This window comes from Aedes albopictus, chromosome 1 (assembly GCF_035046485.1).
Source record: "Aedes albopictus strain Foshan chromosome 1, AalbF5, whole genome shotgun sequence".
NCBI lineage: Eukaryota > Metazoa > Arthropoda > Insecta > Diptera > Culicidae > Aedes > Aedes albopictus.
Window position 1 is genome coordinate 24,155,696 of NC_085136.1, and position 22,686 is coordinate 24,178,381.

The following is a 22,686-nucleotide window of genomic DNA, read 5'->3' on the forward strand; positions in this document are numbered from 1 at the left end:
GAATTTTTCGGAATAGCTTTTAAACTTCGAAGAATCCACTCAGAAGTGGATAACTGACACTGAGCAAAAAGTGGAACAACCATTACATTATTATGGGTCACTCTGTAACAATTATTAGTCAGTCAGTTCTCCACGCTGTATTACCCATGTGATTGTGCTATGACTGTAGTCTAAATACTCGTATCTCTCAAGGATAAGCATTCGATGACGGAATTTAAATTACATATCTGAGTACACCCTATCGAAGATGTTATTCTGCTTACAGGGTTCGAGAAGTCGGTTGAGGCTTTTCCACAATTGAAAGCCTGGCAAACGAATTGCGGGAGTAGATTGTCTACGATATCGAGCTTCATTTTCATTTGAATATTGCTGAAAAAATAAAACCGTATGCGACGAGCAACTAAGTACTGAATGAAAATGCCGCCCATTATTCAGCTCCACCCAAAGGCATGCACGCACGCCGAAAGAGTGACTGGACGGCCTCCTCATCGGTACAAGCTCTCCCGCTTTGTTCTCTTGCTAAAGCTATCGTAGCTCTAATGCGACGTTGCCAAACTTAGCAGCTACCCCGCGAGCGCAACCAAACAATCTTTCCTTTCTTCCACCGCCGATGAGGCCCACGTCCATTGGAAGAAGTGAACAAAATTTTTACTAATACATTGCCAATGCACCACAGAACAGTCCAACACAAGTAAACACAGTTCTTGTATGCATATACAGCGATCCCGTGTACTGCTGCAAGTGAACTGAGGAGAGAGTTATTTTGGCGATGCTCTCACATGTGCGTTTCGAATGCTCAGCGTCGAGCTCTCTGGCAGCAGCAGGGTGGTGGCAAAGTGAGATTAAGTTGGAAAATTGAATAGATTCCTATGGGATACGTACTGGTATCTCACAGTGGTTTGTTCACTGGATGTTGTGAACATCAAAAGGATAAATTAGTATTTTTTTTTACATTCGTAGGATAATGTTGAAATTATAGCGATTTATTTTACTTTTTCGCTTGTGCCACAAATCGATCGACTTCGTTGGTTGACACGCCAGTGCCTTCGAGGGTTGCTGATCCAGCTTGAAAAGCCCATTCGATCGATGTCCGGTGGCGATTCTCCGTCCCTCTGGGTTGATCACCTCGCAACCTTGCTGCCTGAAAATGACCGTGTGACCTCTATCGACGATTTTACTCACCGAAAGCAAATTTGCAGCCAGTCCCGGTATTAGCTGCACTTCGCTGACGTCAATCGGTGATCCTTTCGAACATGCGGAATGCAATGCGACGGTGCCTTCCGCGACTACCTTCATCACACCCTTGTTCGCAGCGAAAATTTGTCCATCGGCGTTCGCAGCGAAAATTTGTCCATCGGCGTTGTGTACGTCGCTTAGCAACGACTCGTTCCTCGTGAGATGACGACAGGATCCCGAATCGAAATACCAGTCTTCGGCTTCATCCATCGCAGCAACCGATAAAATGGTGCAAAAAGCGTCGCCCTTTTTGACACTTTTCTTCGCTGGTTCCTTGGAGGGACAAAATCGAGCGATATGTCCAAATCTTCCACAGCTACGGCATTTCGGACCCTTCGACGGAAAGTTTTCCACACCGTTTGGCTTGCTTCTTCCTGGTCCTCTGGACACGAACGCCGGATCGACACTCGTTGGCGACTGCTGAACCTCCTGGAGTAGCTTCGTTTTCACTACGTCTCCGGTTATCGCAGCTCCAGAGTTCTCCAATGCCATGACCATGGGCTTGTAGGACTCGGGCAGTCCAGCGAGAAGCAACATTCCCAGCCACTCTTCGTCTATCTTCAAGCCGACGCCATTCAGTTGGTGAGCCGTACCAACCATCCTCGTCACATACGCTTCCATCGACCCACAGCTGTCCAGGTTGGTCGTTATCAGCTTATGGAGAAGTCCCCATTTCCGCGTGAGGCCGCTGTCTTCGAATACCTTCTCCAGCTTCTTCCAAGCTTCCCTGGCAGTCTTGGTGTCTTGAACGTGGACATACAGCGTCGGATCCAGCCCAAGAATGATTTTTCCACGGGCTTTCCGGTCCTTGGCGGCGTTGACTTCAGGCAAATTCCCAACTTCGTCCGGAGTAGGTTCCACGGCTTCCCACAGCTCTTCGACTTCCAAAAACGTGCGAAGCGCAAACTTCCAGGTGTGCCAGTTTTCACGACCGACGAGCCGCTCGATCGCTGGCAGTCCGGGGGAAGCGAGTCCGTTACCACCTCCGTTCATCTTCTTTTGCTTCTTTTGAAAAAATCTTGAGATCCGGAACTTTCTACTTTTCTTCTGCGTACCTCTGCTGGCCCATAACCTATTGGGCAGAGAATAAGAAACACGTCTTGTCTCGTGTGTGGACGGTACTAAAGTGAAAATTTATTTCTAATGTCTAATGCTAGTTTACAAGTCATAGGTTGCTTACCTTCCTTTGGTGGAACTGTCCCACGCGCGCTGCCATTTGACCATAGAGGCCATCCTGGCAGTCCTGCGTATGCCTCTTGTGCCGCGCATTTCGAAGCACTCCATGTCCTCACTGATAAGAATGCTGATAGGCACCATACCAGTAATGACGCAGAGAGCGTCGTGTGACACGGTACGGTACGCGCTCGCAACCCTCAGGCATATAAGCCTGTAAGTACTTTCCAGCTTCCGTCGGTAGCATTTAGTACTTAGCGCGGTGCCCCACGCCGGGCCGCCATACCTAAGTATGGACGTAGCAACACTAGCCAGAAGCTTGCGCTTACTGGCGTACACCGCAGAGCTATTGGACATCATCCGGGACAGTGCCGCAATAGCTGTGGAGGCTCTTTTACAGGCATAATCGACGTGGCTACCGAAGGTAAGCTTATCGTCGATCATCACGCCCAAGTGTTTGACGGAGCGCTTTGACAGGATAGTACAGTCCCCCACACTGATCTCCGTCTGCTGCTCCGACTTCAGGTTGTTAACAACCGTCACCTCTGTCTTGTGGTGAGCCAGCTCCAGTTTCCTGGACCGCATCCACGCCTCCACAACCTTGATCGAGTTGTTGGTAGTCAACTTTACCTCCTCGATCGTTTCACCGTAGACTTCGAGCGTAATGTCGTCGGCAAATCCGACAATCACCACTCCCACTGGGTACTCTAACCTCAACACCTCGTCGTACATGACATTCCATAACACCGGACCCAGGATGGAACCTTGCGGGACTCCTGAGGTTATGTGAAAGCACTTCCGACCCACCTCCGTGTCGTAGACTAGTACACGATTCTGAAAGTAACTTCCGAGAATCTTGTACAGGTACTCCGGTATCCCCAGACGCAAGAGCGCATCGGCAATAGCAGACCAGCTGGCGCTATTAAACGCATTCCTTACATCCAGAGTCACTACCGCGCAAAAGCGAATTCCCCTCCTCTTAGGCTCGAGTGCTTTCTCGGCGGTTTTTGTAACCGACAAGATAGCGTCTACGGTGGACCTCCCCTTCCGGAAGCCGTACTGGTTACTCGAAAGACCATTTTCGCCCTCGGTGAACCCATTCTATTGAGGATGATCTTTTCGAGCACCTTCCCCGCCGTGTCAATCAAGCATATTGGTCTATATGCCGACGGGTCTCCGGGTGGTTTCCCCGCCTTTGGCAATAGTACCAGGCTCTGCCTCTTCCAAGCTTCTGGGAAAACTCCCTCGTCCAGGCATTTCTGCATAGCAGACCTGAACATCTCGGGAGCCTCTGCAATAGCTACTTTTAAGGCCAGGTTCGGAACTCAGTCCGGACCTGGGGCCTTACCTACGCTAAGGGGCTTAGCTATCCCCGCAAGTTCCACATCGGTGACCCTCTCCCCATCGCCAGCCCCAGTCCCCGGCTGTCCTACGAAAGGAGGCCAAGGATTAGGATCATGACGCGGTCCTCCAATGATCCTCTCCAACATCTCTGGAGATTGCTCTGTAGGAGCCATCACACCTCTCGTCTTGGCCATAACGATCCTGTAGGCGTCACCCCACGGGTTCGTATTGGCACTCTGACAGAGACCCTCAAAGCAGGCCTTTTTGCTTGCTCTTATCTCGGTCTTAAGCGCGGCTTTTGCAGCGGCGAACACCACCCGCCGTTCGTTTCGCTCTTCCTCTGATCGTGCTCGCTGCATCCGCCGCCTAGCCCGTAGGCAGGCGCGGCTCAGGTTCGCAATCGCGTCGGTCCACCAGTAAGCCGGTGGCCTCCCATTTCTAGGGTGGACTCGCCTAGGCATGGTCGCATCACACGCACGTGAGAGCACCGCTACCAGCTCGTCGCCGTCTAAACCGATTAAGTTTCGCTCACGGCGGAGCGCTTCCCTAAATACCTCTTCGTCGAAGTATGATGTCTTCCACCTGCGAGGGCTTGGCCTTGGCCTAGCCGCCTCTTCTTTTATCCGCTGTCTGCTGTTATTGTAGTCGATACTGTAGCGAACCACCAGGTGGTCGCTGTGAGTGTAGCCATCATCTACTCTCCAGTTCGAACTACTTGTTAGGCCAGGACTACAAAAGGTCACGTCAATAATTGACTCCGCTCCGTTTCGACTAAAGGTACGCTTGGTACCGACATTAGCCAAGTCGACATCTAAGATGGCCAGTGTTTCTAGCAGGATCTGACCCCGCTGGTTCGTGAAACGGCTTCCCCATTCCACGGCCCAGGCATTAAAGTCGCCCGCTATTACCACCGGCCTTCGCCCTGTTAGCACGGTCGTTAAGCGGTCCAGCATTTGCGTGAACTGCTCGATCGGCCACCGCGGAGGCGCATAACAGCTACAGAAGAAGACCCCGTTTATTTTGGCGATCACGAAGCCCTCATAGGTAATAGACACCAACTCCTGAACGGGGTATTTACCCGTCGTCCATATCACCGCCATTTTTCTGGTCCCATCCGCGACCCAGTTGCCGTTGCCAGCGGGTACTCGGTATGGGTCCGATATGATGGCGATATCCGTCTCCCACTCAGAAACTGCCTGACAAAGCAGTTGCTGAGCCGCATCACAGTGGTTCAGGTTCAGCTGCGTTATCTGCACTGTGATTTGTTGTTCACTGCGGCTTTCTTGAAGGCACCTTGGACCACCCATCGGATGTCTGTTGTTCGAGGATTTCCCGGTACAGATCATGCAGATGGGCGGACTCGTGCAGCTTTGGGCCTTATGACCTTCAGCGCCGCATCGCCTGCACAGTTTGCGCCTGTCGGGGCCTATGCAGTCCCACGACTTGTGTCCTGGTTCCAGACACCTGAAGCAAACCTCTGGTGGCTCGTGGAATGTCAGGTGACATACACACCAACCCACCTTTATGCTCCCTACTTTAACGGACTTTTTGACGTCCGCCACAGGTAGCTGAACCAAAGCTATCTGTGTCCCTGCTGGCCCTTTCCGTAGCTTAACGGCTGCGGCGGCCACCTGCACATCGCACTGTTGCCGCAGTGCCGTGACGAGCTCCTCCACTTCGGTGATCTCATCAATGTCCTTGACCTTCAGAGTCGCCTCATGTGTCAGAGCCCTCACCTGCACACCCTCACCAAGGACCTCTTCTGCCAGCCTCTTATAGGCGGCGCCCTTGTGCTCCTTCTGGCGCTTCAGCTCCAGGATCATCTCGCCCGTACGAGTACGTCTAATACTGCGTACGTCGGCTCCAAGACCCTCAAGCTTGGCGATCGCGTCGCCTTTCTCGCGCTTGGCACCTGCTCTCCTACGCCTTGGCTTGGCGTCCTGTTCTTCTACCGGCGGATTCTTCTTCTTCTTCTTCCGCTCTACCTTCGTCCAAGGACGGTCCTCCCCTTGGTTCGCCCTACTCTGTGGCTGCTGAGGGCCCACCAGCGGTCGCAACCCCTTTTTCCCATCGTTCCGGGACGGGCCAGCCTTTTCAGGCCCACCCTTCCCAGCTTTCCGGGAACCCTGGCAGCGGTCCGACATTCCGGCATTATTACCGACTTTCGGGGTAATTATTCGCCTGGCTTTGCGGGCCCCGCCAGACAGCTCCTCGCCTGACGGCTGCCTCGCCCGCTTCTGCGAGTGCTTGCCCCGTTTGTCGCGAGCAGTCGCTTCCACTTGTTTCGGACTTCCTGCGAAGGAGAAGGCCTCCGTTTGAGTAAACTTCGGCACTTTCTCCTTTGCAGGCTCCGCCGCTGCAGCAGTCAGCGAGTACCACGTGCTCCTGCTTGGCCTCGTCGATCGACACCCTCAGTCGAAGCAAGGCCGTTACCAGGTCCTTGCTTATATTCGACTTAGTGGAATGAAAATCTTTGCCCATGATAATCAAACTATTCGATGGGCATCACTGCAATTTGCAGTGAAACATAGTAGCCTTGATTTCTGTGTGCTATCTTTGGCGCCATATGTAGCAATATTGCCTGCTGGAAAGCTGAAGCATCAAGATTATAGTTTATACAGTTTAATAGAAATCGATAACTAATTAATGAGGCGTCCGATTTGAATGCGGTCTTCGGCAAAGTTGTAGCTGATAGAGCAGCCTAGGAGTATTCGGGGCCCAACCCGCTTGGGTACTTGCGGAAATGCTATGGTCGAATGAAAGAAAAACATAATTTTCCCATAGTAATTCCCATACAAACTTTGAAGGGCTTGTGCAGTCTCAATTTTCAACCAAATCTGCTCAAATTTTAGGAGAAGGCATAGAATCTGGTTATGAATCAAATAAGCGGTGTGGAGCAAAAACGATTTTTTGAACCACGCTAGTGCCCAGGTACCCCACAGGCTCCGTTAAAGATCGAGCATCTTTTTCACCCCCTCGATCACTCATTCCTCAGCACGGGTCGCTTGACACCTTGAATTGGGGTTAGTAGTCCTATTCTTAGCCGGCGACTACGCGGCTGACTCGCAAGCGGGGGGGGTTGCGTCAGGCCCCAGGACTATCGTCCCTGCTGCCCCAATCGTCTTGTGTGTGTGTGTGTGTGTGTGTGTGTGTGTGTGTGTGTGTGTGTGTGTGTGTGTGTGTGTGTGTGTTTGTGTGTGTGTTGTGTGTGTGTGTGTGTGTGTGTGTGTGTGTGTGTGTGTGTGTGTGTGTGTGTGTGTGTGTGTGTGTGTGTGTGTGTGTGTGTGTGTGTGTGTGTGTGTGTGTGTGTGTGTGTGTGTGTGTGTGTGTGTGTGTGTGTGTGTGTGTGTGTGTGTGCGTTTTTTTTTATTCTAGGAGTCCAAAAATCTTCTAAAGACGCTGTGTGGGATGCGAATGTGCGCCTACCCACTAAAAACACTCTCCTAGTTCACCTCCACCTTAAATTCCCCTCCTGTACCACCCACCATGCAGTATTTCTTCGGAGGGGAGGCGTTATGTGCCTTGTGCACCATCACCAATATGTTATCCTAGTCTTCTTCATGCTTCTTAGCCTTTCGGCTCCGGTTAGCTTGTTATTGCTTAATGTGCCGCCATTGAGTGGTAAGCTCTATGTTAGTAACATTTCCATCAAATTTGTTATTCTAAAGCCACGCTGAGTTCATCGGCTCCTACTAATTTGCCCCGAGAACGTTGCCCTCCCGGTGCCGCCCGAGTGCCAATCAGCACTCGAGGTTTCCGCGCACGACTCGGATAGTCCCCGACGCTGGATATACCCTACCCGACGAAGAGTTTCCCGACACTGAAACTTCTCCCGCAACCGACTTCCCGGGCAGATGCCAAGGTCGGTCCTGCGATTCCGGTTGGAGACGGGTTCCGGTTCACAGGCGCCCTGACGACCATGCTCCGGTGCTTCTTCCCGATCGCTCTACTCTGACAGTCCCCGGCGGTGGATCTGTATTAATCTGACAGAGAAGTCCCCGACGAAAGACGTTCTCCCGTTACCGCTCGTGTGCCATTGAGCACAATGACTTCACGCGCACTACTCGGATACTCCCCGGCAGTGGATCTATCCTACTCCGACAGAGAGTTCCCCGACGTAGGAAGTTCTCCCGAATACCGACCGAGAGCCAGTAAGCTCCACACCTTAATCGCTCACGACACCGGTAGTCCCCGACGGCGGATCTACCACACGCGGACGGAACTGCTACGCTTGCTCCGGATTGTCTCTTCGATCATTCATTTGCTGCTCTCGCCATTTCCGCTGGAGAAACGACATTATCTTTACCACCGCAGCATTCACCGCGTTCCAGCAGGCTTCGTCGCGGCACATTCTAGTCACAATGTTGTCGGCCCTTATACCAGCACCGCAGATTGCTGTCATCTCGCTGCGCTCCACAGTGAAACGTGGACACTCGAAAACAACTTGTTCCGGCGATTCCTCGACATCTCCGCACTCAGGGCAGAACGGCGACCCTGCGTGTCCGAACCGGTGCAGGTATTTCTTGACCTGACAAGAACTGCGTCAAATGGAAATTCACTTCCCCATGATCTCTGTTTACCCATTCTACCAAATTTGGAATAAGGCGGTGGGTCCATCTTCCCTTCGCTGTGGTATTCCACTCGTGTTGCCACTTCGCTATCGTGGCGACCCGCGCTGCCTTCCGAGCTCCTCTTGTGCCCCTGGCCTCGTAGCACTCTTTGTCCTCTTCTAGAACGAAGGCGATGGGAGCCATCCCGGCAATCACGCACACCGCATCCGATGATATCGTGCGATAGGCGCTTGCTACTCGCATGGCCATCAGTCTGTACGTGCTGCAGAGCTGAGCGCGATTTCTCTTCGTTTTCGTTGCGGTCGCCCAAGCTGGACCAGCATACCTTAGAATCGATGTAGACACGCTAGCTAGTAGCCGCCTCTTGCTACTGCTGATTGCTGAGTTATTCGGCATGATCCTCGCCAATGCCGTGATCATCTTTGCTGCTTTCCCGCATGCATAATCGACGTGGCTGTTGAAGTTTAGCCGGTCGTCGATCATTACGCCGAGATGCTTCAACTCCCGCTTAGAGACTATGGCATGTTCCCCGACTGTAATGGCAGCCTTCTGCACCACCTTGCAGTTACTGATCAGCACCAGCTCCGTTTTCTGGTGGGCTATAGATAGTTTCTTCCCCTGCATCCAGTACTCAACAGCGTCTACCGCCTCCGTTGCGAGTATCTCCACTGCTTCTAAAGTCTCGCCAACTACCACCAACGTGATGTCGTCCGCAAATCCAACGATTTTGACGCCTGTCGGTAGCTCCAGTGTCAGTACCCCGTTGTACATTGCGATCCACAACGTCGGACCAAGGATAGACCCCTGTGGAACGCCCGCACATATCGTAACGTTCTTCTGACCTGCACTTGTATGGTAGCACAGGATTCGGTTGTCAAAGTAGTCGCTGAGAATCCTACAGAGGTAGTCCGGGACCTTCATCTAGTGCAGCGCTGCTGCGATGGCTTCCCAGCTTGCGCTGTTGAATGCATTTTTCACATCAATTGTGACGATGGCACAGAAGCGGTTATCCCGTCGTTTTTTCGTCCTCGCTTTGTCGGCTGTAGCAACAACTGTCTGGATGCCCGAATAAAAAATACAGTAGAAAAACCGAACGTTGTATTGTAACAGTACTATTTAAAACCATATTTTTACAATACACTACTGTAAAAATAAAAATACAAAAACAATAAAATGTAATGTAAACACCATACAGTAAATTGTAAATAAGATTTTTACAATATACTATACGGGTGGTTAAGTATCGTAACAATATAAAAAAATATTTTTCTCCATATATATTTTTTTTGCAAAACCATACATTATATTGTAAATGAATTGTTATAAATACTGATACGTGGGTTTTAATAAACCGTACATTGTATGGTACACATATGGTTTCAAACAATAAAATGTACCGTAAATATATTGTTTTTAATTGTAGTTTCAGTACTGGTTATACATTTTATTAAATGGTTTTGGAATGGTTCTCTTTTGTTATGTTGTGTTGGTTTACATTACATAAACCATATAATGTTATATTATCTTGTCATTTTCCTCCTGTTAATGGCATCTCAGGCTTACTGGCATTATGAGATACGCTTTGGGAATTCTCCAGAGCGTTTTGGATAACCCTTCATATATTGGATCGCCCACGTCCAAGTCTGAGTCGAGGTCTGAGTAGTCTCTGATTGCATTAACAGTTGAAGCTTAGGCTCCCATGCCCCACCAGCCAGATAACTGGGTTTCGCAAACTAAGCATTATTTGTGGCAACACTTTGAGCGGCATGATGGAACTATGCCGAGCGCGCTAAGTATTATTAGACCACTAATGTAGTTGCATGAAGTGGGTGACGAGGTACATAAGTATCATTACAGCGTGCTTAACCGTTATTGCAATATTGAGGCTCCAGTTTGACTAAAGTTCGAAATACACGGAAATACATAACAACTCATGAGAAAACTGTCAAGTTCGATTCAAGTATAAGTTAGGTTAAAAAGCGAACCCGCAGACAAACCTATATTAAAAGTCATTTCAGTGTTCAGTCCAGTCCATGTGTTAAAGATGGCTCTACGTCAAAGATAAAGTTTGTCAATCGCATTTGATTCGATTGTGGTCGAAGGCAAGTTCACATGAGAGGAGGAGAAAATTCCCCTAAATGCAAATACAGAAATAATAGTGTTGATGTTGAACTCATCCACTGATTTACGATAATCTGACCTGCATCATTCCGGGTTGGCCTACATTCGTATTTCTCTCATCGCACTCTACACACCTAGCCCGCCATATCTCTTGGACCCTGCTTGGACCTGCAGTTCTTAGGATAGGACATTTGGTTTACCACTGATTTAAACATGTTATTGATTTTCAATTGATGTTTCAACTTATTCACTTTTTTCTCTTTCCTATGAAAGCTTTCCTTTGCATCAAAAAAGTCACAAACATCAACAAAACAAAGCACGGAAAAAATGTTAAACTGAATAAATTCTGGTGTTCGATTTGAATAGGTCGAATCTGCATATGAATCACAGCAAACATACGACCTATTCAAATCGAACACCAGAAATAATAAAAAATTCACGGTAAAATAATGTTTCGGAAAAGTGGATGGTTCAAACGTAAGAAAAACAGTATAATATATTGTTACATAAAAATCCAATGTAAATGTATAGTATAGCGAACCATTTCATCACAATACACTTTATTGTAGCTGGTACACTGTATGGTGCAGAAATGGTTTTCACCATACACCCTATGGTTAGTTTTTATCCGGGTGGCATCTATCGTCGACTTCCCTCTTCGGAATCCGAATTGCATCTCCGACAGACCCTGTTCTCCTTCTGTGAAAGCCGTGAGTCTATTGAGGATGACTTTTTCCAGTAGCTTTCCTAGCGTATCCAACAAGCATATCGGCCGGAACGAGCTTGGTTCACCAGGAGGCTTGCCTGGTTTCGGTAGCAGTACCAGTTTTTGTCTCTTCCACTGAGACGGAAAACGTCCCTCATCCAAACAGATCTGCAGAGATGTCCGGAACATGTCTAGGTTGGCCTCGATAGCAGTTTTCAGCGCTATGTTGGGAATACCATCCGGGCCAGGCGCCTTTTTGACCTTCATCTTCTTGGCCGCTGCAATGAGCTCGTCAAAGGTGATACTCACTCTCTCTTCTCCTGCATGGCCGTACGGTGTCGGCGGCCAAACCGTAGGTTCGTGTTGAGGAAACAACCCTTCGACGATCACTCTTAGCTTCTCTGGACATGTTTCAGGGGGCACCGCTGGGCCACTGATTTTGGCCATCACCACTCTATATGCGTCTCCCCAAGGGTTTGCATTCGCATCACGGCACAACTCCATGAAGCTCGTTTTCTTGCTCCGCTTGATCTCTTCCTTCAAAGCGGCTTTCGCAGCTCGCAGCACTACTCTTCGCGCTTCTCTCTCGTCGTCGGTTCTGGTTCTTTGCATTCGCCTCCTGGCTTTGAGGCATTTTTCCCGGAGATCGTGGATCGCTTCATTCCACCAGTATGCAGGGCAACGTCTGTGGCTCGGCTCGACCTTCCTAGGCATGGTTGTGTGACATGCGCGCACTAGCGCTGCCGTTAACTCCTCGGGCCTCAAATCCGATCCCAGATCTTCTCTTCTGAGAGCTTCGATGAAAAGATCCTTGTTGAACTGCTTCGTCTTCCACATTCGATCGCGAGGTTGCCTTCCTGTCCATGTACTCCGTGACCGCACTCCAATCCTATACCGGACCTCCTGGTGGTCGCTGTTAGTGTATCCGTCGCAAACCCTCCAGTTCATGGTTCCCGCGAGCACGGGGCTACAGAAGGTGACGGGGAGCTCGTAACACTTTAAAAAGAAAAATGGGTGAAGACGGGAATCGAACCGAGAATTTACCAAGCATTTATTTAGTACCCTGTGCTCTAACCAGCACGGCTAAAACAACTTATGGATAAACAAGAGGCTGAAAGCCATCATGAACAAAACACAAGTGGCTCGTGGCATGGTGACACAGCCGCCACATTGCACAATGGTCCCAGAGCCGTATTTACAAAGACACAACTGTTCATGCTTAAACTTTAAGTTTTTAGACACATACAGGGGATGGCCAAAATGTTTGGGATAGGCAACTTTTTTTTCTCTCACAAAAAAGTTCAACATGCTATAACTTTTCATAGAGCCCATCGAAAAATCTCAAATTTTGACTGTTTGTCAACCTGTTATATGTGCATCATTGGTACAAATTTGGGCTCGATTGATTAATATTTCGCAAAGTTAGAACCGTTCGGGTAAAACACCTTTTTTTAGACAACTCATTTTTGAGCTCGGAAGCCAGTGAACCGAATTGAATGAAATTTTGAACGTACACTAACAATATGTAAATGCTTCACAAACTATTAAAACATAGGTACTTTTTAAACGTTGAAAAAAGTTATCATGGATCGATACTTTTTGGATTTTTCTCGAAAAAATGTAATTTTTTTACATCAATGTCAATAAATTTTAGTGTTGATATCCAAAGATTTACCACTTCTGTTCTCAAGTTATCTCTAATCAGATATATTAGAGCCTATTTAGATTGAAGGAAGAACACATTTAATAATTTTTGTGTAGTATTGTAAATTTTACTTATTTTCCTCTATATGGGTAAAAATTTCAACCCGGTATAACTTAATTCGCCGTGAGAAAATATTACATTTTATGACTTCGTATTAAGTATCAATATATTGTTGATAAACGATAAAAAATTCATTCAATTCGGTTCACTGGTTTCCGAGATATGACAGTTCAAAAAATAGTTGTCTAAAAAATAGTGTTTTACGAAAACGGTTCTAACTTCGCGAAAAATTAATCAATCGAGCCCAAATTTGTACCAATGATGCACATATAATAGGTTGACAAACAGTCAAAATTTGAGATTTTTTGGTGCACTCTATGAAAAGTTACAGCATGTTGAAGTTTTTTGTGGGAGAAAAAAAGTTGCCTATCCCAAACATTTTGGCCATCCCCTGTATTTTGTTTTAGATAGTTTATTTTTAATTTTTGACCATATTCCCCATTATTTTTATGTTAAGGTGGTTCATCTGGTTAAACTGATTCAAAAATCTGATTTCCATAAATTTTATATACGATTTCATGATGAATGGTGATGGATCGTTTAATTAGAAATTCCACCAATAAGCGGCGCTAGAGGCAAATTTTAAATTTCATATATCTAACGACTCTCCCCACTGAGAAAGTTGGTGTCTTCGGCAATGTTGTTAAGTGAGTTAAGTGAGTGCAAAATTATGCAAATGATTGATTTTTTCGTTAAGTAATCAACTAGCTGTAAATTTGTTTTATTTGAACGTATCTAAGTCAAGTCAAAGGTTTTTCAAAGAGCTATGTATAAGTCATAAATGAGCAAAATTTCATTTCATTCGGTTCACTTAATCCAGAGATGGGGAAGTGGAACCATCTCGGCAGGGGTCCTATTTTGGGCACTTTTCTGCTATAAATCAGCCAATTCTGAACCAATTGACACAATATTTGGAACGCGATGAGATACGTATAGTATCTAGCCGTATACAAAATTTCAAGTCAATTGGTTTGGAATTGACTGAGTTATAGCGAAGAGTGCCCAAAATACCGGCCGCTGCCCAAGTGGTTTGCTACCCTATAGCAATTTAACGAAGAACACTCAAATATGAATCACTTTACTAGAGTTGCTCTAACTTCATGTAAAGTTATCCAATCGAGTAAAAATTTGTACCATTTATAGCTGACTAGTTGTGCAACTGGCAAATGGCAATTTTAGAATAGTTGGTGCACTTTAGAAAAAGTTACAGCTTGCTGAATACATTCGGAATAAAAATTAAAAGATGCATGCTTCTACTAATTTGCAACTAGCGCCATCTACTGGTAGATTCTTGAACCAATCAGCTAATTAACTGAGAGGACTTAACCACCCTAACAACATTGCCGAAGATACCAACTTTCTAAGTTATCAGAGTCCTGAGATATAAGATTTGTTTGCTCACTAGCGCCGCCTAGTGGTGGAATTTTGAAACAAATAGCCCATCATTTGTAAGTTCTTGACCAGCCAAATAATATTGCCGAAGACACCAACTCTCTAAGTAATCAGGATCATGAGATATTTGGTATAAACTTTTCATCAGTGTTACGTCAGTGTTTTGTCTCTTGCATGACAGATATCACAGACAACAAATTCTTCCAAATATTCCATCAAGCATTTCTCTAAGAAATTTCGACATAGGTTCTAGGAAAGATTTCTTCCTGATTTCCAAAGATTTCTATAGGAACCCTTCCAAGAATTCTCCTGAAGATTCTTTCAAACACTGCACCAAAAAACTTTTCATGGATTTCTTCAGAAATTGCTTTAAATATTACTAAAAAAATCTCAGTAGGTTTTTCTAGGATTCCTTCAAGTTTATTAATTCCTAAAAGCATGTTACGATAAATTTCACCATAGATTCCTCCAGGATCATCCTGGACCTGACTCCTTAAGGGTAAACCTGGAATTTCTCCGAAAATTCCTTCTGGAAATCCTTCTAGAATTCCTCCACTCCAGTTTTTACTCCAAGGATATGTCTGAGAACTGCCTGCGGTAATTTTCCTCAATGATTCTTTCAAGAGTTTCTCCCATAATTCGTCCAGGAATTACTCAAAAGATTTCTGTAGGAATTCCTCGTTCAATTCGACTTAAACGATTTCGTCAGTTAATTTGGCATGGATTTCTCCAATACTTTTTTTTTTTCAAATATCCCTCCAGCAGATTCCCAGGAATTCCTCCGAGATTATCTCAAAATATGTTCCAAGGCTATCTTTCGGAGATATCTCAAAGGATTCTTCCGAATTTTTTTACCTCAGGACCAACAGCTCTTCTTTCCTTCTGCAAAATGTGTCAAAATTTCGATTATTATCGAACTTACATGTAACTCGGATTTTTCATCGAAAATCATTAGTATTTGTGCTATCCTATTCAGAATCAGAAGACTAGGAAATATTTCACCGGCGAAAAATTTATGCTTCAGTGTTTATTGAATTTGTGTATGTAAAATAAATAGCCAAAAACTTAGCTAAATCGAAATTTCCCCGTTGGAATATTTTCAAATTTTGCCTTTACACAATATATCCAAAATTCTGACAATCTGAGAAGAAAATTCTCAGGCACATGCAAATTCGATAATATTTGAAATTTTCACACCGTGTTGCGTTTCGTTAGTTTGCTCGGATGAGATTCGCTTACAAGTCCTCAATCGAGGACCGGTCCATTCCTAACATTCTTCCAAGAATTCCTTCAAGCATACTTCTAAGAATTTCTTTATGAATTCCACCAAAGATTTTTCCAAAGATTCCTCCAGAAGTAGCATTAGACATTTCTCCAAGAATCTTCGCAGGAACTCCTCCGAGGACTTTTCAAAAATTTATTCAAAAAATCCAAGTTATAGTAACGTTAAAAAGCGTTTCCTGGTAGCATTTCAATCAAACCGCCAGGAGCATAGATCCAATGAATTCCGGCAGATCTCTTAAGGAGACACTTACCGGCAAATAACTAGGCCATCACCATCCATCGCCAAACATTCCTCAAAACCAATAAAGCACTTCTCCGATCATCGATATCATAGCGGAAATACCACTGACGAGAAGGAACAACGTTCCGTCCGGGACACATTCCACACGAAAGTGACAAACAAACCCGTTAAAAATGACAGGCCATAAAGCCACCATCAGCAACGAAGCTTTCATCTATCACGGTATTTTACGCTCCACTTTCTCTTTTCACGTTTTACCCTATCCCCTACCATTTCCAACAAACGAAGGAACAGACGTTCATCGTCGCTCACGCGGAATGAAAATACACTACACCACTCGACAACAACTGTTCTCGATCGAAATAATATTGGACGGGCCAGCAAACGATTCCGGCAGGTTGAAAACAATTCCCGGAAATGCGTTTTGCAGGAACGATTGAAGTATGGAGAAGTGGGGAATCGGGGTAAAACGATCGATTTCAAACGTTTACTCGGAATCTGATAAGAACCCTGGAAAAGTCTTACAAGAATCCTGAGAAGGTTATGATGATAATCTTAGCAAGACTCTGATGAAACTCCAATAAGGATTCTGATGCGAATCTACAAAGGATTGAGTTAAAAATTTCGAAAGAATAATTATGATGAGGATCCCGACAGGATAGTGATGAAAGTCCCTAGAGAATTCTGTTGAATTGAAATTAGAGGCTTCAGATAAGAATCCTGAGAGGAAATTGAAGAGAATCCCGAGAGGATTCCGAAAGAATACTGAGAAGTTTCTGATAAGAATCCCAAAAGCATTGTAATGAGAATTCTGAAAGAGTACTGAAACCTGAGAGGGTTCTGATGCGAGTTCTGAGAATATTCGGATAAGAATCCCGAGAGGATTTTAATGATAATCCTGAGAAAATTCTGATAAAAATCTCTTCTTATACTAATTCTGTGGAGATTCTTATAAGCATCCTAGGAGAATTCTGATGAGAATCCTGGGAGGATTATTATGAGAATTCAGGGAGGATTCTGACGAGAATCCTGTGACGATTTTGACGAGATTCCTGAGAGAATTCTGATGAAAATTCTGAGAGGATTCTGACGAGAATCCTGAGAGGGTTCTGACGAGAATCCTGAGAGGATTCTGACGAGAATCCTGAGAGGATTCTGACGAGAATCCTGAGAGGATTCTGACGAGAATCCTGAGAGGATTCTGACGAGAATCCTGAGAGGATTCTGACGTGAATCCTGAGAGGATTCTGACGAGAATCCTGAGAGGATTCTGACGAGAATCCTGAGAGGATTCTGACGAGAATCCTGAGAGGATTCTGACGAGAATCCTGAGAGGATTCTGACGAGAATACTGAGAGGATTCTGACGAGAATCCTGAGAGGATTCTGACGAGAATCCTGAGAGGATTCTGACGAGAATCCTGAGAGGATTCTGACGAGAATCCTGAGAGGATTCTGACGAGAATCCTGAGAGGATTCTGACGAGAATCCTGAGAGGATTCTGACGAGAATCCTGAGAGGATTCTGACGAGAATCCTGAGAGGATTCTGACGAGAATCCTGAGAGGATTCTGACGAGAATCCTGAGAGGATTCTGACGAGAATCCTGAGAGGATTCTGACGAGAATCCTGAGAGGATTCTGACGAGAATCCTGAGAGGATTCTGACGAGAATCCTGAGAGGATTCTGACGAGAATCCTGAGAGGATTCTGACGAGAATCCTGAGAGGATTCTGACGAGAATCCTGAGAGGATTCTGACGAGAATCCTGAGAGGATTCTGACGAGAATCCCGAGAGGATTCTGACGAGAATCCTGAGAGGATTCTGACGAGAATCCTGAGAAGATTCTGGAGAGAATCCAGAGAGGATTCTGGCGAGAATCCTGAGAGGATTCTGACGATAATCCTGAGAGGATTCTGACGAAAATCCTGAGAGGATTCTGACGAGAATCCTGAGAGGATTCTGACGAGAATCCTGAGAGGATTCTGACGAGAATCCTGAGAGGATTCTGACGAGGATCCTGAGAGGATTCTGACGAGAATCCTGAGAGGATTCTGACGAGAATCCTGAGAGGATTCAGACGAGAATCCTGAGAGGATTCTGACGAGAATCCTGAGAGGATTCTGACGAGAATCCTGAGAGGATTCTGACGAGAATCCTGAGAGGATTCTGACGAGAATCCTGAGAGGATTCTGACGAGAATCCTGAGAGGATTCTGACGAGAATCCTGAGAGGATTCTGACGAGAATCCTGAGAGGATTCTGACGAGAATCCTTAGAGGATTCTGACGAGAATCCTGAGAAGATTCTGGAGAGAATCCAGAGAGGATTCTGGCGAGAATCCTGAGAGGATTCTGACGATAATCCTGAGAGGATTCTGACGAGAATCCTGAGAGGATTCTGACGAGAATCCTGAGAGGATTCTGACGAGAATCCTGAGAGGATTCTGACGAGAATCCTGAGAGGATTCTGACGAGAATCCTGAGAGGATTCTGACGAGAATCCTGAGAGGATTCTGACGAGAATCCTTAGAGGATTCTGACGAGAAAGAATCCTGAGAAGATTCTGGAGAGAATCCAGAGAGGATTCTGGCGAGAATCCTGAGAGGATTCTGACGATAATCCTGAGAGGATTCTGACGAGAATCCTGAGAGGATTCTGACGAGAATCCTGAGAGGATTCTGACGAGAATCCTGAGAGGATTCTGACGAGAATCCTGAGAGGATTCTGACGAGAATCCTGAGAGGATTCTGACGAGAATCCTGAGAGGATTCTGACGAGAATTCCGAGAGGATTCTGACGAGAATCCCGAGAGGATTCCAGCGAGAATCCTGAGAGGATTCCAGCGAGAATCCTGAGAGGATTCCAGCGAGAATCCTGAGAGGATTCCAGCGAGAATCCTGAGAGGATTCCAGCGAGAGTCCTGAGAGGATTCCAGCGAGAATCCTGAGAGGATTCCAGCGAGAATCCTGCGACGATTCCGGCAAGAATCCTGAGAGGATTCCGGCGAGAATCCTGAGAGGATTCTGACGAGAATCCTTAGAGGATTCTGACGAGAATTCCGAGAGGATTCTGACGAGAATCCCGAGAGGATTCCAGTGAGAATCCTGAGAGGATTCCAGCGAGAATCCTGAGAGGATTCCAGCGAGAGTCCTGAGAGGATTCCAGCGAGAATCCTGAGAGGATTCCAGCGAGAATCCTGAGACGATTCCGGCAAGAATCCTGAGAGGATTCCGGCGAGAATCCTGAGAGGATTCCGGCGAGAATCCTGAGAGGATTCTGACGATAATCCTGAGAGGATTCTGACGAAAATCCTGAGAGGATTCTGACGAGAATCCTGAGAGGATTCTGACGAGAATCCTGAGAGGATTCTGACGAGAATCCTGAGAGGATTCTGACGAGAATCCTGAGAGGATTCTGACGAGAATCCTGAGAGGATTCTGACGAGAATCCCGAGAGGATTCTGACGAGAATCCAGAGAGGATTTTGACGAGAATCCTGAGAGGATTCCAGCGAGAATCCTGAGAGGATTCCAGCGAGAATCCTGAGAGGATTCCAGCGAGAATCCTGAGAGAATTCCAGCGAGAATCCTGAGAAAATTCCAGCGAGAATCCTGAGAGGATTCTGACGAGAATCCTGAGAGGATTCTGACGAGAATCCTGAGAGGATTCTGACGAGAATCCTGAGAGGATTCTGACGAGAATCCTGAGAGGATTCTGACGAGAATCCTGAGAGGATTCTGACGAGAATCCTGAGAGGATTCTGACGAGAATCCTGAGAGGATTCTGACGAGAATCCTGAGAGGATTCTGAAGAGAATCCTGAGAGGATTCTGACGAGAATCCTGAGAGAATTCTGACGAGAATCCTGAGAGGATTCTGACGAGAATCCTGAGAGGATTCTGACGAGAATCCTGAGAGGATTCTGACGAGAATCCTGAGAGGATGCTGACAATAATCCTGAGAGGATTCTTACGAGAATCCTGAGAGGATTCTGACGAGAATCCTGAGAGGATTCTGACGAGAATCCTGAGAGGATTCTGAAGAGAATCCTGAGAGGATTCTGAAGAGAATCCTGAGAGGATTCTGACGAGAATCCTGAGAGGATTCTGACGAGAATCCTGAGAGGATTCTGACGAGAATCCTGAGAGGATTCTGACGAGAATCCTGAGAGGATTCTGACGAGAATCCTGAGAGGATGCTGACAATAATCCTGAGAGGATTCTGACGAGAATCCTGAGAGGATTCTGACGAGAATCCTGAGAGGATTCTGACGAGAATCCTGAGAGGATTCTGACGAGAATCCTGAGAGGATTCTGACGAGAATCCTGAGAGGATTCTGACGAGAATCCTGAGAGGATTCTGACGAGAATCCTGAGAGGATTCTGACGAGAATCCTGAGAGGATTCTGACGAGAATCCTGAGAGGATTCTGACGAGAATCCTGAGAGGATTCTGACGAGAATCCTGAGAGGATTCTGACGAGAATCCTGAGAGGATTCTGACGAGAATCCTGAGAGGATTCTGACGAGAATCCTGAGAGGATTCTGACGAGAATCCTGAGAGGATTCTGACGAGAATCCTGAGAGGATTCTGACGAGAATCCTGAGAGGATTCTGACGAGAATCCTGAGAGGATTCTGAAGAGAATCCTGAGAGGATTCTGACGAGAATCCTGAGAGGATTCTGACGAGAATCCTGAGAGGATTCTGACGAGAATCTTGAGAGGATTCTGACGAGAATCCTGAGAGGATTCTGACGAGAATCCTGAGAGGATTCTGACGAGAATCCTGAGAGGATTCTGACGAGAATCCTGAGAGGATTCTGACGAGAATCCTGAGAGGATTCTGACGAGAATCCTGAGAGGATTCTGACGAGAATCCTGAGAGGATTCTGACAAGAATCTCGGGATTATTCTGACGAGAATCCTGAGAGGATTCCGGCGAGAATCCTGAGAGGATTCCGGCGAGAATCCTGAGAGGATTCCAGCGAGAATCCTGAGAAAATTCCGGCGAGAATCCTGAGAAAATTCCGGCGAGAATCCTGAGAGGATTCCGGCGAGAATCCTGAGAGGATTCCGGCGATAATCCTGAGAGGATTCTGACGAGAATCCTGAGAGGATTCTGACGAGAATCCTGAGAGGATTCTAACGAGAATCCTGAGAGGATTCTGACGAGAATCCTGAGAGGATTCTGACGAGAATCCCGAGAGGATTCTGACGAGAATCCAGAGAGGATTCCAGCGAGAATCCTGAGAGGATTCCAGCGAGAATCCTGAGAGAATTCCAGCGAGAATCCTGAGAGGATTCCAGCGAGAATCCTGAGAGGATTCCGGCAAGAATCCTGAGAGTATTCCGGCGAGAATCCTGAGAGGATTCTGACGAGAATCCTGAGAGGATTCTGACGAGAATCCTGAGAGGATGCTGACGATAATCCTGAGAGGATTCTGACGATAATCCTGAGAGAATTCTGACGAGAATCCTGAGAGTATTCTGACGAGAATCCTGAGAGGATTCTGACAAGAATCCTGAGAGGATTCTGACGAGAATCCTGAGAGGATTCTGACAAGAATCCTGAGAGGATTCTGACGAGAATCCTGAGAGGATTCTGACGAGAATCCTGAGAGGATTCTGACTAGAACCTGAGAGGATTCTGACGAGAACCTGAGAGGATTCTGACGAGAATCCTGAGAGGATTCTGACGAGAATCCTGAGAGGATTCTGACGAGAATCCTGGGAGGATTCTGACGAGAATCCTGAGAGGATTCTGACGAGAATCCTGAGAGGATTCTGACGAGAATCCTGAGAGGATTCTGACGAGAATCCTGAGAGGATTCTGACGAGAATCCTGAGAGGATTCTGACGAGAATCCTGAGAGGATTCTGACGAGGATTCCGGCGAGAATCCTGAGAGGATTCCGGCAAGTATCCTGAGAGGATTCCGGCGAGAATCCTGAGAGGATTCCGGCGAGAATCCTGAGAGGATTCCGGCGAGAATCCTGGGAGGATTCTGACGAGAATCCTGAGAGGATTCTGACGAGAATCCTGAGAGGATTCTGACGAGAATCCTGAGAGGATTCTGACGAGAGTCCTGAGAGGATTCTGACGAGAATCTTGAGAGGATTCTGACGAGAATCCTGAGAGGATTCTGACGAGAATCCTGAGAGGATTCTGACGAGAATCCTGAGAGGATTCTGACGAGAATCCTGAGAGGATTCTGACAAGAATCTCGGGATGATTCTGACGAGGATTCCAGCGAGAATCCTGAGAGGATTCCGGCAAGTATCCTGAGAGGATTCCGGCGAGAATCCTGAGAGGATTCCGGCGAGAATCCTGAGAGGATTCCGGCGAGAATCCTGGGAGGATTCTGGCGAGAATCCTGAGAGGATTCTGATGAGAGTCCTGAGAGGATTATGATGTGAATCCCAAGAGGATTCTGATTACAGTCCTGAGAGGATTCTGATAACAGTCTTGAGAGGATTCTGACGAGAGTCCTGAAGAGATTCTGATGAGAATTACGGGAGTATTTTGAGAAGAATCGAGAGAGAATGCTGGTGAGAATCTTGAAATAATTTTGAGAAGAATCCTAAGGGGATTCTGGTAAAAATCTTGAGAGAATTCTAGGAGAATTCAGAATTCGAAAGAGAATTCTAAGAAGATTCAGAAGATAATCGTGAGAGAATTTAGAAGAGATTTCTGAAAGAATTATGATAAAAATGCAGAGAATTCAGATGAAAATTCAGATAAAATTCTGATGAGAATTCTGAGAGCATTCTGATGAGAATCCTGAGAGGATTCTGATGAGAGAACCGAAATGATTCTGATAAGATTCCAAATAAGACTCTGCTGAGAATCCTGTGAGGA

General features: G+C 46.4%; 1 protein-coding gene across 3 annotated transcripts in view; it reads right to left on the reverse strand.

The window, feature by feature from the left end:
• Nucleotides 1–22,686, reverse strand: part of LOC109424776 (eye-specific diacylglycerol kinase) — a 596,032-nt gene that overhangs the window by 536,160 nt on the left and 37,186 nt on the right. The window lies entirely within an intron of this gene.